At 50.1% G+C, this 12,428-nt stretch overlaps 1 long non-coding RNA gene across 1 annotated transcript; it reads right to left on the bottom strand.

Annotated features, from left to right (window-relative positions):
• Nucleotides 1–4,839: 4,839 nt before the first annotated feature.
• LOC131509910 (uncharacterized) lies at nt 4,840–10,886 on the bottom strand. The gene is made up of 4 exons (XR_009260776.1): nt 10,810–10,886; nt 9,457–9,622; nt 5,121–5,229; nt 4,840–4,996 (listed from the first exon to the last, which is right to left on the bottom strand). It is a non-coding gene; the product is annotated as an uncharacterized LOC131509910 (long non-coding RNA).
• Nucleotides 10,887–12,428: the final 1,542 nt, after the last annotated feature.

The raw sequence follows: 12,428 nt of genomic DNA, 5'->3' as shown, positions 1-12,428 counted from the left end.
TTCTCGTATCTGCCTCTTTTCCAAATACAGCCTGGGGGTGGGGCCTGGCTCTGATGCTCCATAGACCTGGGCTTAAATCCCCACCGCTGCCACTCCCTAGCTGCCCACTCTTGGGCAAGCTCATCTTCCTCTCTGGGTCTTGTTTTCCCCACCTTGAAAATGGGGATGACGGTGCCAACAATGCTCACGTGCTAGGGTGATAAGATTATGTGAGAGAGTACGATGTCTGACACCGATGCTAAGCCGTCCGTAGACAGAGACTAAACTATTTTATAAGGGCAGAATGACACGGGTTTGCTGTGGACTCAGATATACCGGGGGCTTAGCCGAAGGAACTGGAAGAAGCCTGAGTAACCGGTGGCGCTTGAGGACAAGCTCACGTCACTCCTACCATATACCCCCTTCACCCTCCTTTGTGCCCCTTCTTTAGAAGTGCTAATAGCCACAAACACTGACTGAACGTGCCTTGTGCCAGGAGCTGGGGATTCCAGACCTAACGAGACTCCAGGCCTGCCCTCCGGGCTCTGCCAAGTTCCCGTGTCACGAGACTCGGAATATCGGTTATTCCCAAGGACCACGGGCAACAGAGAATTGTTGGCTGCCACAACAAGGGAAGCACCGCCCAAAGGGAACCCCTCGAAAGAGTTCTGCCTGTCAAAGCAGAGAACGCTGATCAACGGGGCCATATCACATGCAGAAGGAAGTGTTCGTTCCTCAGTGGTCGGCCCTAATTAACTTGAGGGCGGCAGCAGTGCCCCACCCAAAGGGCCCCTGGAGGCAGAACCCCTAAGGCTTCCCCTCTCTGCCACAGGGCTCCTCCGGTGCAGGGAGTAATGCCTCAGGAGTAGCCATTTGGCAATGCAAGTTGGGACTTGTAGCTCGGCTTCCTCGCCTGCCCCTCAGCAATGTGTCCCGGGGATCCCAGCGGTTGCCAGAGAACTGAGCCCAGGGGCTCCCAGGAGGAACCTACTCATTAACTCACCTGTATGGACCGCCTTTCCTCCCTTCTCCATCTCACTTCCTGCTCCCTCCTAGTGTCCCTGGGATCACCTGTCCAGTCAATTCCTTGCACCTAAATCCTGGCCTCAGGGTCTGTGGAAGACCCAGAGACCACCTCTCAATGAAGGGACTTGAGGCAGTGTGGTCAGCAGCACCTCCAAAGCACCTGCTCCGGGCCAGGACATTTCGGCCACTGGACCGCTGACACCTGCTGTAAAGCACCCTTACTGGCTCAGCAGAGCCTGAGAAGGTTCAGAACCCTTGTCAGGCCTACCTGCCGCTCGCCTTCTTCCTCCACCCGGTCCTGCTCCCTCCACCTTCCTCTCCCAGGCCTTGACCTCCAATAAACATCTTGTACCCCAGACTCCTTTTCTGGGTGAGCTTCTAGAGAGCCCCGCCTACACCATTCTCCACTGGCAAACGTGTTTTATATCTCACCCCAAGATGTGAGTGAGAAAGAGGGGAGAATAGCACCTGATACAACCTTTCAGCACAGAGAGACAGACAGAGACAGAAAGAAACAGAGAGGGGTGCGGCGGGCGGGGGGAGGGGGAGAGAATGCAAACATGGGGGCACTTCCCAGTCCCCAGGACTGAGCTGGCCTGCACCACTACTCTGTCAAGCTGCCAGGTGGGAGGAAGGCAGGAAAATAGGACTGAGGGGAGGGAGAGACAGTGGGCCTCCTCCCATGAGGCCCCACTCCAGTCCCCTAGCTCTCTGGCCACAGAGAAGGGAGACAGCCATTTGTTTACTTATTTTTAATGTTTATTTATTTTGAGAGAAGGGAGAGACAGAGCAGGAAGAAGGGCAAAGAGAGAGGGAAAGACAGAATCCCAAGCAGGCTCCACACTCAGGGAGGAGCCCAACATGGGGCCCGATCTCCCAAGCGTGAGATCACGACCTGAGTGGAAATCAACGGTCAGACGCTTAACCATCTGAGCCAGCCGGGCATCCCGTCCTGCCTTTTAATGCAATAATCTCACCACCTAAGAAACACCGGCCCAGTGCTTGCCCCGAGGGTGAATAAAAAGGGGTAGAGGCACATGGAGATCCTTCCCTCAGAGGCCACCAACTCCCCTTCCTTCCTTTGTCCCAAGAAGAGTGTTCTTCGCACTGAGGAGCTGCTGACAGAGGTTCTGGCAGCCCCGTGAACTGGGGTCCAGAGAATCAAGTTCCGCCCGGGCCAAAGCTTATCAACACTCATCCAAACCCCCTTGAGAATCAGCAGGGTGGTCCACAGAGAAACCAGCCTCACCAAAATTGGCTTGGTCAACAATCGCTGCCTTATCAAGGGAACGGCAGGCTTGTGTGCCGGAGACAGCCAGACAGTGTCTGTCCTCAAGGCACTGGAGGATTTGATTGGTGAACAGACACAGACTCCCATAACTCTAGAACAAAGTCAAGATAAGTGACATAAGTGGTTTTTGAAAAAGAGTGCCTGTGGGAAATATCTCCTTCAGCTGGAGTGGGCAAGAAGCTTCTGGAAGGGGGAAATATTTAAGCCTAAGCCAGTGCTGTCCAACAAACACATAATGTGGACTCTAATGCAAGCCACATCTGTACCTTTAGGTTTTTTAGTAGCCACACTGACAAGGATAAAAAGGAACCAATGGGAATTAATTTTAAACATGTTCTTTAGTTAACTGCCCCACAATTCAAAATATTAATTCAACAATAATAAAATCAATCTGATGTTTTACAGCCTTTTTTTTCATATGAAGTCTGAAACCTGGTGTGCCCTTAACACCTCCCTCATATGACATTTTGGAAGAGACACAGTCCAAATGCTTACAAGTGATGAGAGGTGAGTGACCACTGTACTGGACAGTGAAGTTCTACATTCTTGCCTCGTGGGATATTCACGGACCCAAGCACATTCATTGCCTTGGCATCACCTGAGAGCTTGTAAGGAGCAGAGCACCTCAAGTCCTGCTCCAGACCTCCGACATCAGCACCTGCATTTTAACCAGATCCCCCAAGCGACCTCAGGTCAGAATTTAAGAAGAGAGGCTCCAAAGTTTTCTCCCCTCTCACGCCACACATCCAATCCATCATTCACCCAGTTCTGTCCAGTCCAACTTTCAACTATCTCCCAGATCTGTTGCACCTGCTCCCTGGCCCTGTCACTGCTGTGATGCAAACCTGATCTGGGTTGAACTGTGTCTCCCAAAAGGATGTCAAAGTCCCAACCCACAGTGAAGGTGAACTTATTTGGAAATAAGGTCTCTGTAGATGCTCAAGTTAGCAGGGGGTTATTAGGGTGGGTCCTAATCCGATAGCACAGGCATCCGACTACCAAGGGGGGAATTTTGACACAGACACACACCGAGAATGAGCGCTATGTGAAGATGAAGGCAGAGATCAGGTGTTGCAGCAGAAGCCAGGCAACATCCAAGATGGCCAGCAAAGCACCAGAAACTAGTAGAGGCATGGACCAGACTGGCCCTCACAGTCTCATAAGGATCAGCCCTAGGGACATGCTGATGGTGGATGTCTAGCCTCCAGAACTATGACAGATTATGTATGGCTTTTGTTTTAAGCCCCCCGTTTGAGTAACAGCAGCCCTAGCACAGTAGTTAGTACATACACGGCCGCTATATAGCAACAAACACCTGTCCCCTCTTCCAGTAGTCCCATCACCCACCACAAAACCCTCAAAGATCCACAAAGGATGCCTCAGTCACAACCAGAGGGACTTCCTCAGAATGAATATGGGAGCAAATCACTCACTCAGCCTCACCCTTCCCATCGCTCTGCATTCCATTTCGATTTTTGTTAATGTTTATTTATTTTTGAGAGAGAGAAAGAGAGACAGAACCTGAGTCGGGGAGGGGTGGAGAGAGAGAGGGAGACACCGAATCCGAAGCAGGCTCCAGGTTCTGAGCTATCAGCACTGAGCCCAACACCAGGCTTAAACCCATGAACTGTGAGATCATGACCTGAGCCAAAGTCCACTGCTCGACTGACTGAGCCACCCAGGAGCCCCTGCCTTCCATTTTCGTTTAGCCCCTCATTCTTAATATACCTGGTGTACACACACACACACACACACACACACACACACACATACACACACACAGTCATGCTATCCCTTGACAAGTCAACTCTTTACCTCCTCTGGGCTTTGATACTTGCTCTTCCTTACTCATAAACACTGGTCCATTCACTCCCCGCCCCCCAACCCAGGTTGATTGTCTCTACTCATCTTTCCAGTTTCACTTCTTCAAGGGTCCTTCAGTAATCACCGAGCCTAAATAAGGCATCTGTTTTTGTCTCTCCTAACCCCTCACTGGTCCTTGATAGAATACCATTCCAAGTGTGGACCAGTGATGGGCCACCAACAGGTTGTTATGCATCCATATCAACATACAGCATTTGAGGCTTTAGAAACTTTTATTATAGGGCATCCAAGCAGGGGATGGGTGGACCCATCTCATTAAACAGGATGAAGTATCATCCAACTCACAATACAAACTACACACAAATCATGCACAGTAGGACCATGTTTGATGGGAAATGAAAAATAATAGGTCTTTGCTCACAGATAGCAGAGAAGCACTGCTTTATAGAAACCATCACTAATAACCCGATTTTAATTGGCCTGCCTCTTCATAGACTGAGTTTCATGATGGTGACAGCTATTTTGCTCACCACCGACCCCAAGACCCACCAATGTCCAGCACAGAGAAGGGGGGTGACAAACACTGTACATATAAATGAATGGGTTGAATTAGGACAGGCAAGGGAATTATGATAGGCAGGGGTGTGGAGAATGTTCAAGGGGGACAGAGGGCTTGAGGCCAACATTTGAAGGTGAGAAACCACTAGCAAACGCAAGCCTGCCTGCACTATTTTTAAAGCCTGGCGACTTCACATTAGGGAATTACTCAAATGTTAATATGGGGCCCAGCCGGACAGATGGAGAATTCCAGAGGAATGGATAGATTCTTTCGATCCTGGGCTGCATTCTGTTTTCCCAATTGTTTCTGGCAGAAGCCTAAAGAAAAATGCAAACCAGATGTACAGGGAAATATTTTCCTGGTCAGAAAGAAAAGACAAAGTGACTTATCCTGCTTTCACATTGCTGCCCCTCCAGCACAGGCTAGATTCCCAAACTTTACCTTGAACCGCTTGAAGACACTCCAGAACCTTCTCCAGCCTCATGTGCTTGGGGTAACCTGGAGGCCGGTGCTGTGGTGGCCACGGTGCTCTCCCTGGGGTCTCTCCAAGCTGGAGAAGCAGATGGAAATCTGATTTCTGCTTCTTGTTGCAGAAGCATGAGCTCCGGGGCTACATAATGAGCTGGGAGCCTAAGCGAAAGAGAGCTAGTGCCAACAGTTTGGGCGGGCTGCAGGGAATTCATCTGCCCCTTGCATCCTCTGGAGACACTGGCTCCTGCTAGGGCCTCCCTGGTCCTCCTCCAGGCCTCAGCCTCCCCGCCACGATGGTTGGTGACCTCGACCCAGAAGAGCCAGCATTTGCCAAGAGCAAGAAAGCAAGCCAAGTGTGCCTTCAGGAGTTCTGACAAACCCTGAAGCGTCCTCAAAGGACCTCCTGGCTGATTAGCCCCTCCTGTGCCCAACCCTATCAACCTGTTTCAGTCTCACAGTGCATTCCCAGGTCCTCTGAGATCCTCGTCTGCAGCCATGTGAGGAGTGGTGCTAAGGGGAGGACGTGCTCCTTCACTGCTTCTCAAAGTGTGGTCCCCAGACCAGCAGCATCAGCATCATCTGGGAACTTGGAAGGATTGCAGATTCTTCTGTGTGTGTATTTTGCTTTTATTTTTTATTTTGGGGGGTGTTTTCTTTTGTTTTTGAGAGAGCATGAGCTGAGGGAGGGATGGGGCAGAGAGCTAGGGGGACAGAGGATCTGAAACAGGCTCGATCTGACAGCAGCAATGAGCCCAATGTGGGGCTTGGACTCACAAACTGCGAGATCATGACCTGAGCCAAATTCGGAATTTCAGCTGCCTGGGCCACCTGGGTGCCCTGATTCTTTCGCTACTTATTACCCACCCCTAGGTTCTCCCACTCAAGTCCCTAAGGAGCCAGGTGTGTGATCCAGCTGAGGAAACTCAAATGTGCTTTCCCAGCTAAGAGAGGCACTGCTGGCCAGCTCTACCCAAAGGATGCAAAGTAGGAGGTGGGCTTGATTTTACCAGATCTTTGCATTTCTCAAGAGAGGCTAGAAATGTGGATTTTTTTTTTTCTTCACGTGAAATCTCCCAATTTTTAAACATTGTTTTTTTTCTAGACATAATGCAAGACTCACCATCCCCGGTGAGGACAACTTCATCCTTCCAGTCGCTTGGACCAAAAGTTATCCTTGATTCAACTTGCCCTTTCTCACTCCCCACCTCCCATCTATTAGGATGTCCCTTTGGCTACACCCTCAGAAGGCATCCAGCACCAGCTACTGCTCCCTGCCTTCACTCACCTACAGCCCCAGACCAAGCCACTGCTCGAGCCACCACGGGACCCAGGCAAACTGCACAGCCCCCTCCCCATTGCCAACTTTCACCCTGGGCCCATGCATGTGAGTTTCTTTTTTTTTAATATGAAATGTATTGTCAAATTGGTTTCCATACAACACCCAGTGCTCATCCCAACAGGTGCCCTCCTCAATGCCCATCACCCACCCTCCCCTCCTTCCCATCCCTCCCCCCCGCCATCAACCCTCAGTTTATTCTCAGTTTTTAAGAGTCTCTTATGGTTTGGCTCCCTCTCTCTCTACCTTTGTTCCCTTCCCCTCCCCCATGGTCTTCTGTTAAGTTTCTCAGGATCCACAGAAGAGTGAAAACATACAGTATCTGTCTTTCTCTGTATGGCTTATTTCACTTAGCATCACACTCTCCAGTTCCATCCACGTTGCTACAAAAGGCCATATTTCATTCTTTCTCATTGCCACGTAGTACTCCATTGTGTATATAAACCACAATTTCTTTATGCATTCATCAGTTGATGGACATTTAGGCTCTTTCCATAATTTGGCTATTGTTGAGAGTGCTGCATGCATGTGAGTTTCAACAAAGCCACCAAAGCGCCCCTTTACAAATGTAAGCTAGATCATGCGCCACCTCTGGTCACACCCCACAATGGCAGTTTATTGCACTCATGGTGAAAGCCAAAGTCATCCAAAGCTTTACATGACTTGGTCTTCCTACAGTTCCCTCCTCAACATTACCTCCACTCCCCCTTGCCCAGCCTGTCCAGCTGCAGTGAATGCCGTGTTGTGCTTCCAACAGGCCAGGCAGGCTCCCAACACGGGTCCCTCACGCTGGCGTTCTCAATGCCTGGAACATTCCTCAAAGCTCATCTCTCACCTCCTTCGAGTGTCTATTCAAATGTGTTTCTCAATGAAGCCCATCCCAGCAGCCTTATCAAACATCGCCTCCCTGGCATTCTGAGTACCCATGAGCCAGCTTTATTTAGTTTAGCACTTAACCACATAATATACTATGTACATGTATATCTATATCTACTTGACTATTTTCATCCGCTAGAATTTAAGATCCGCAGGAGCAGGAATTTGTCTGATTGATGCATCCCTAGTACCTACAACAGTATCTGGTACACAGTAGGTACTCAGCAAATAGGTGTTAAACAAATAAATGAATGAATAGCAGACTGGATACTGTCACCAAGCAGCTCTGCATTTATAGTTCAGTCGGAATTTCTTCAAGATTTGCTCCAAGCCCAAATCTTGCTTATACTCACGGGAATTTCAGTCCTGCTGCTGGCTGGCCAGAGGGCCATTTAAGGACAGACAGTATTTCTGGGGTCCATGAATCAAGAGCTACCTCCCTTTCCTGCATAGAGCCCTGTCCTGCCCACATCTAGACAAACACTCCTGCCTTTGCCAAGTTTTTCATCCCGGAACGTGGCTTCTCTGAAGCCTGCACAGTAACTGTCCTCTAAGCCAATGTTTTCAAAAGAGTATTCTTTGCAACACTGGTCCCATGAGAGTCTCCAAGAAAAATAAGTTCTGGAAATACATACACACACACACACACACACACACACACACACACACACACTTTCTCTCTCCTTAGAGTTCACAATACATGTTAGCATTTTAAAGGCTTCAATCTGGTAGTGCGTTCATTATCTCTTTATTTGCTCCTGTGTTTCTCAAGTTTGTTAGACCACACAACCCCTTCCCCCAATGAAACACCTATTAATACTACTCCAGGACACAAATGCTCTGAGCAAGCAGTTTCATATTCTTTATCCTCTTGTGGGGCAGGACAGGAGAGTTCAAAGAAAACTATATCCTATTCATTTTTCCAGCCACTTGCTGGAACTTGCAAGGATACTGAGACTTCCTCATGTCCACACTTTCAGGCTAATGATATGTCTCTCTTGCTACTGCTGTCCCCAACTTGTAAAGTGGGGGTGGTGGGTTTACCTTCACCTTAATCAGCTATGGTTCTCCCCATTGCAAGTGACAGAAAAACCTATTATGGTTTAAGCAAAGACAAAGGGAATTCACTGGTACGTATAAGTGGAAAAGTTTAAAGGTATGGCAGCTTCAGGCATGGCTGGATCAAGAGTCCAACCAGGATGTTAGAATGCAATTTCATGCATTTTCCAATTCAGCCTTCAAGACAATATGGCTACCACAGCGCCAGGCACACCTCCTCTCACATTCAAATACAGCTAGATAGAACAAAAACCTTTACTGATAGCCCCCTCTAAAATCCTTAGCTCTTCTCTGATTGGACCTGCATAGAACATGTGACCATCCCTGAACTGTGGCCAAAAGGATAGGATGCACTGACTGGCTTAGGCTGAAGCCTGATATTCCCCTCTTGGAGCTAGCTTAGACTCTACCCGGACAGACAAGTAGGGTTGAGAATTGGTGACAAATGGGTCTCCCACCCCCTGCCAAAAAGTCAGGCATTATGCCGGAAACAGGGAGGATGGACGATGAGAAGACCATGCTGAGTTGTGTACCACCCAGCCCTTTGCACACACATCCAAACACTAAACACCCTCCAGGAAGTGGTCCCGGATTCCCCAAGCCAGAACTAAGCAACCCTCTTAAGGAACTGATGCATACAAACAAATAGCTGTGGAACACAATAGGAATTTTTCAGGTTCACAAGAGGAAGCAGTAGGAGTACAAAAGATTTGGAGTCAGAAAGGCTTGAATTCACAGTCTGGATGTATAACCTCGGATGAGTTACTTAACCTCCCGCAATTTCAGTTTTGTCATCTCTAAGGATTCGAGTTTTCTAATCATTCACACTCATGGTGGGAAACGTCTGTAATAAAATCTAGAGAGCAAACTCCAGTCAGCCATTATCCCAGCTCCCCGTGGTTACGTCTTGCCCACTGCCCGCCTCTAGACCCCACTGTGTTTTCATCAGCCCCTCACGACAGGGTCAGGTCTCCCCTGGATTTCTCCAGAAACATCCGCTCCGTGGCAGCTTGGGGACACGTGTCCTGGTCTCACCATTCTGTCAGCGGGGAGCTGTTCCTTTGCGGTCTAGCCTGCAGCCCTCCCGTTACACCTGAAGTCAGCTCCCGTGTTCTCAGCCCATGCTGCTCTCACCGAGGTGAGCTTCAAGATCAGAAACTGTTTCCGGCAGCTGCCAGGGCTCACATGAAGCACACCAGCTCTGGGGATAAAACAAAAGTCAATACAAGTATTCAGCTTCAGGCCATACAAAAGCCCTCCTGACTTGAGATGACAATGGAAGAAAGCAGGTCCAGGCACCGAGCATGCATCTTTTTTTTTTTTTTTTTCCATTAGGAGACAGCCAATCACACTGAGAGGAGGGTGACAAAGCTCTCTCTCCTTGTGGCAGAGATAAACTGTGGAGATGGAGAGGAGACATGAAAAGCAGAAAGATATGTGAAGGTAAACACGGACCAATCCGGTCAGCCGTGGGGCTTCTATTTTACGAGAGGGATTCAGGGACTAGTGCTCCAGGAGACAGTGATAAACTTGGAGCATTAAGGCAAGTGGACACAGTCTGGAGTTCTCACGAGGGCTCAGATGTACTCCCACTCATTTATTCCTTCATTCCCTAGTCTAATACAGATTAAGCATGTAACCTGTGCTCCGTGCGTCCGGCTCAGACCGACACAAAATGCCCTGGGCCCCGCCCTTGCTGAACTCAATCCAGAGGCAAAGACAGGTGATAAACACGCAAACCCTTCAAATAAATACGCAGCTACAAACTGGAACAAACACTAAAATGAAACGCACCCAAGCAGTAAGGGAGAGTACCGGGTGAGCCGTGCTTGCTCGCTGCGGTCAGAGAAGGCACTTATCGACCCAAACGGGGAGAAAGAAGAGGAAGCCCACAGATGCCAAGAAGGAAAGACCCGTGTTCAAGGGCAGAAAGCAGCCAGTGGGGCTGGAGCTTACTCAACACGTGATGGGGACAAAAGCATGTGGTGCAATCAGAGGAGGAGGGAGAGACCGAATCACATAGGGACACCTGGGTCCTGATAGCGCTTAGATCTTAGCTGAAGGGCAAAGCCTCTTTTCTAAGCCACCACGGTCCACTGGGATCCTATTCATGGCATCTGCATACGTTTGAGAAATGCAATTTGCATGACGCCTCACTTATTTGAGTAACAGAGAGCACCCACAAGAGTAGGGGGGCCCTTACAGTAATCTGAGCTCTCTCAGGGGGGCTGGAGCCCACAAACCAGGAAAGCCCCTGACTTGGATCATATCAAGAGACAACCCAGGGACCTCAAATAATCTCTGCCTAGGGAGGAATAAGGAGACACAGATAAAACAGGATAATGAGAAGCGTCCATGGGAGCCCCTGAATAAACAGCTCTCTCCCACCTTCAAGCTGTCACCCAGGTCACTCAGGTGTAAGTGCCATACTCAGACAGACTCAAGCCTCAGCATCACCTGGGAGCGTGTCAGAAATGCGGCCCGTATCGGTTTCCTATTGCTGCTGTAACAGCTAACCACACACTTAGTAACTCAAAACAACGCGGAAGTAGGACCTCACAGTTGCTGAGGGCAGAAGTCTGAAACAGGTCTCCTGGGGCTAGAAGCAAGATGTTGGCAGGGCTATGTCACCCTGGAGGCTCTAGAGGAAGGTCCTTTTTCTTGCTTGCTCCAGCTTCTAGAAGGCACCTGCATTCCTTGCCTCAAAGCTCCCCAGTTCCCTTTTCAAGGCCAGCAGAAGCAGCTGGTTCTGTCTCACATTGCATCCGTCAGACCTGCCCTGGGCCCACCTGGATGGGCCAGGATCATCTCCCATCTCCAGGTTAGCTGACTAGCAGCCTTTATCCTCCTCAGCCTATCACCCACCACAGTCAGAAGTTCCGGGGATTAGGACGTGGACATTCTGGGGGCCCATGATCTGCCCAACCCATCGATGCCAGACAGACTGAAGCAGAATGGACATTTTAACAAGACCAGCAGGTGGCTCAGGGGCACATTCCAATTTGGGAAGCCCTGGCCTGGTGGCCCTGCCAGTGTAGACATCTCTCAGACCAGGCACAGGATGCCAGATGAGCGGGTTCAATCAGGCCACGAGGACCGCTCTTCTTGGCTCAGCGGCCACAGCTGCAAACATTCCCTCTGTCTCCACACGACCTCGAGCCCCTCATGGGCCTTTTGTCCGGAAACCTGGGCTCGAAGACAACCTCTTATAGGTGGTCTGAGCGTTTCGCAATGTTCCCCAAGGGGGAGCAAACGGGAGGAGACTTGCACACAGCGTGAGGGAGGAACAGAATTTGCTCACCACCCCCACTGCAGGCCCAAGAATGGCCAGTCATGGGGAAAGGTCAGCAAAGCTTGCTTCACGCCAAGCGAATTGTGATTCTCTACAATTAGGAACTGTAATTAGACGGGGGGAGCCTTGCAGGTTTCACAGATGAGATAACAGGCTCAGGTTGTGATTTGCTCAAGGTCACAGAGGGGAGCAGTGGAGAAGTTTGCAGAACAGGGAGCTAGGGACAGCGGCGTGAGGCTACACACCCTGCTGTTTCTAACTGGCTATTAACCGGGGGACTGTGCCTCAACTGAAGGTCACCCATCACAGGAAGGAGAGAGTAGAGATTAAGACCACCATACCTCTGGTTCCACCTGTTCTGAGGGAAAGCTGATCCTAACGACTGCCTGGACTCAGCCTGATCTGGCGGATTCCTCACGCAGCCAGCCACACCTAGAATTTTCCAAGCATTCAGTGAAGCCCCAGAAGGATAGGTCCCCAGGCATCACTGCCTGGATCTCAGCAGGGGGGATGAAGCACAAGCCCTCTGGGGAAGGATGACCCAGGGCATTTCCTGCCTGGAGCAGACCCATCACAGCCCGGCAGGTGCCCATAACCAGCAGCCAGTGCACAGTGTGCTGCCTGAGCCCCACACAGGTGCCAGCACCTGGAAATCTCTTCGGGATGCCCACTTCCAGGCAGAGCCTTTCCTCTGCTTGTCCCAGAGCCCCCCCAA

The sequence above is a fragment of the Neofelis nebulosa genome, chromosome 4 (assembly GCF_028018385.1).
Source record: "Neofelis nebulosa isolate mNeoNeb1 chromosome 4, mNeoNeb1.pri, whole genome shotgun sequence".
Classification (NCBI taxonomy): domain Eukaryota; kingdom Metazoa; phylum Chordata; class Mammalia; order Carnivora; family Felidae; genus Neofelis; species Neofelis nebulosa.
Note: the sequence above shows the minus strand (reverse complement) of the source record. Positions and strands in the feature narration are given on the sequence as shown.